Source organism: Strongylocentrotus purpuratus, unplaced genomic scaffold (genome assembly GCF_000002235.5).
Source record: "Strongylocentrotus purpuratus isolate Spur 01 unplaced genomic scaffold, Spur_5.0 spur5_scaffold_7, whole genome shotgun sequence".
Classification (NCBI taxonomy): Eukaryota; Metazoa; Echinodermata; class Echinoidea; order Camarodonta; family Strongylocentrotidae; genus Strongylocentrotus; species Strongylocentrotus purpuratus.
This window is the reverse complement of record NW_022145613.1, coordinates 37,492,171-37,495,883: the sequence shown is the minus strand read 5'-3', so window position 1 is coordinate 37,495,883 and position 3,713 is coordinate 37,492,171. Positions and strand designations below refer to the sequence as shown.

Here is a 3,713-nt window from a genome sequence, read left to right as displayed (position 1 = left end):
TCAAAATCTGCGCTCATTCTTGTATTTAAACGTAGATGGCGGCAAGCCTAAATGGTATCGTGATCTTTGAAGCATTAGAGCAACGTCATTTCTGTCAGTGTTTGTGACCAATGTTGATATATAGAAATTACTACCTTGCCCTTATCGTAAGGTAATCATAAAGAGGTTCGAGGTTACAATATCTCGGCCCCAATGCATAAGTAACTTTTCTCTTACTCATTTCACTAGAAGATTATCATCAAGATCCATCTTATCCATTCCAGCAACACCCATACGGGTGTCACCCCAGCATCATTTTGATCAACTTGATTACACCCAGTGTGCTCGGCACTCGTAGGAGGAAACGAAGAAATAGATTACCATCATTCATCATCTATCTATCTCTCTCTTCCTCTTCCTCTCCCTATCACACTCCCTCTCCCTCTCCTTCTCCTTCTCTTTCATTCTCTTTATTCCCCCCTCTCTCTCTCTCTCTCTTCCTTTCTCTTTCTTCCTCCAGCTCTGTGTCCCCCTTTTTAATCTCTTTCTATCCAATTATCTTGTTCTCTCTTCTCCTTTCATCTTTTTCCTTTGCCCTCTCTATCTCTCTCTCTCTTTCTCTATTTCTCTTTCTCTCTCTCTCTCTCTCTCTCTCTCTCTCTCTCTCTCTCACACACACACACACACACACACTCACCCTTCCTTCAGATCTATATGTACTCTTCTTTCTATACATTTATTTAATTATCTCTTCTATAGCTCCTTTCTTCTTTTCCTTCTCTTTTTCTCTCTCCCAATCACCGTCATCTACTTGGTAAGCTAAATAAGGTCTCCGTGAGCAAAAATGACAGCAAGTCAATTAGCGTTTGAAATTATTTGTTGATATTAAAGTCAAGAGCAGACGTACAATCTACAATAACACAAGATACATATACATATATGTTAGGAATCAGGGAAATACGAAGGATATTTCATGTTCATCTCTCATCACCATTTGGTTACACATATCATCTTTTCCCCCGTCCTACTATTTTCTTTACTAACACCTCCTCCGTTTTAAGACCACTCATATCACTACAATTTCTTCTCTATGAATCTCGGAATAACAGCATCAACCCACAGGCAATTCCAATATGACGAGCTCTTCTTTGGCTAGCTAAATAATTACTTTCCTAGCTTAGGTACCGATGAGATATTGAATTCATAATTAGACTCAGATGAAAGGTATAAAACAGGTTGTGTTTATTGAAAAGAAGGATGAGAAGGCCGGGCATGGAGGATCGTCTATATAAGTGGATCTCTTGCTTTTATCAAACAAAGATGGAACCCCAGTGTGCTCGAGACATTCCAAGATTATTTTCCTCACATTCTTTCAATATCAATTTCATTTCAAAATTTCTTTGAAGCTGCAAGTAATCATGCTAGAATATTATTATATTGTGAAAATTATATATCGAGTATATATTTATATATAGTCCAAATTGGATATCAAATTGGGGAAACTTTAGGGCAAAGTAAGGGAATGGGGGGGGGGGGGGGGAGTTTAGAAAATTAAATGACTGCTCTTTACAAATCACGAACGTTGTGTAGAAAGGAAGACCGTATCAGGGTAGCCAAACGGTAAATGGGGTATATATATAGGGAAACCTCGGTTGGTTGGCTTCCATTCACACAAGCAAGATATTTTTACTAGATGAAAAGTTTACTTGTGGGCATGCTCAATGTTATGGTGAGCCCAAATCAACAACATATGATTTTTGACGAGTTTGCGGATGAATAGAGGAGGCGTCCCCAAAGTTCATATTTTTATTTTACTGCAAGGGTTGCCTCCATAATGGGGGCACTCGCCCCCTCCTGGGGGCGTTTCATGAAACTTGTCATGTGTGACAAATAACAGTTTTTGTTATAAGCTACTAAAATCCTTGCTTCTGATTGGTACTCAGCAGATTTGTCACTGATTTTTGTCATTTGTCATTGAAAAAAGACTTTGTGAAACGGGTCCCTGATCCTCCACAGTGTACATACTATTCAGTCTATGTTTCAGTCTATGTCTCATGAAGCAGAATGACGAAGCCATATTTCATATAGGCAGGATGGCTTCCTGATTCCTCAATCACGGAGTCCCAGACCTTGCCCCGAAGGCAAGGAATATAACACAATGTGGAAAGAAATATTGACGCTAGAGGTTCAAGTGTTTTTAACGTTCAGGTTCAAGTAGCGAGCGAAGAGCAATGTCCATATTGCTTCATCCTTTTGAAGTATACAGGGCGTATCATAATAAAGGATATTGAAGTTTAGTGACGATTTATATGAAAACTACTGATTTCATAATCAAGCATTTTATGTCTGTTGTAAAGGACAGAATGTCCTCTTGTTAATGACACCCCGATCATACTACTACTGTCACAGTTGACTGAATAACAAAGCATTGCTGTCCACCATGTGAAAGGTGCACTGTGCCAAGTTTGATAACATTTCCTTCTTAGACACATAATCCACTCATTGTTCAGCATTTCAATATGTCTGGGCTGACACAAGCACTAATCTTTAGAATTTATCTGTGAATGCTAACTTGTCACAGTGCACCTTTCACATGGTGGACAGCAATGCTTTGTTATTCAGTCAACTGTGACAGTAGTAGTATGATCGGGGTGTCATTAACAAGAGGACATTCTGTCCTTTACAACAGACATAAAATGCTTGATTATGAAATCAGTAGTTTTCATATAAATCGTCATTAAACTTCAATATCCTTTATTATGATACGCCCTGTATATCCCTTCGAAGGTTTCGGCATATAGATACTGTGGATCACGCTATGAGATAAGGCAGAGAAAAATATAGGAAAAGGGACGGATGAGGTGGAGGAAGAGGAATAGAAGGAGGAAGAGGAGAAGGAACAGGAGTAGGAGAAGGAGCAGTAGAAGGACGACGAACAGGGAAAAGAAGAACAATAAGACAAAAAAAAGTAGATGGAGGAGAAGAAGAAGAATAAGAAAAAGATGAGTAAGAGGAGAACAAGAACATGAACAAGAAGAACAAGAAGAAGGTGGAGGAGGAGGAGGAGGAGAAGAAGAGAAAAACCCCATCACAAATATTAATATATGTATATAGACAAGTATCTAATAATAATAGTTCAGTTCTTGTTTAGCGCATAATACGTTATGAAATAAAATCTCTATACGCTTCCAAAGAGCTTTAAAATGTATTACCCTAGCTTTAGCTCCATGAATGTTGAGACTGATGAGTTCGTTTTCAGGATCACAAACCAACTTTCAAGAAATCATCTGACGGGCAATTTCAATACCCTTATAATAAATAAATAATAATAATAATAAAAACGTTTAGCGCTTACCGCCGAAGTCTCTAAGCGCTAAAAAAAATACGCGGGGCTCGTCCGGGAGTCGAACCCGGGACCTCTCGCACCCTAAGCGAGAATCATGCCACTAGACCAACGAACCTTATGTAATGTCTCTTTGCGATCGAATTGTCTCTATTTTGTGACCTAAATCTCACTGCTTTAGTTACTAGGTTTTCTTCGTTGTATTATATCAATTTCGATTCCTATGGTCTAATATCTCAGATCAAATCGAACCAAGTTTAATAAAATCAGATTCCTCATAAAGCTATTTGAAATGAGAAGCTGATTAAGTGGAAAGAAGGTGAACTTTTGGCTTGACATTGGATACGACGAATAGCTCACGTTTTGCTAGTGACCCGTGGTGAAAGGAAAC

At 38.6% G+C, this 3,713-nt stretch overlaps 1 non-coding gene across 1 annotated transcript; it reads right to left on the bottom strand.

Moving 5' to 3' along the window:
• Window positions 1-3,368: 3,368 nt before the first annotated feature.
• On the bottom strand, window positions 3,369-3,440 carry TRNAP-AGG. The gene has a single exon. It is a non-coding gene; the product is annotated as a tRNA-Pro (tRNA).
• Between the last annotated feature and the right edge of the window lie 273 nt (window positions 3,441-3,713).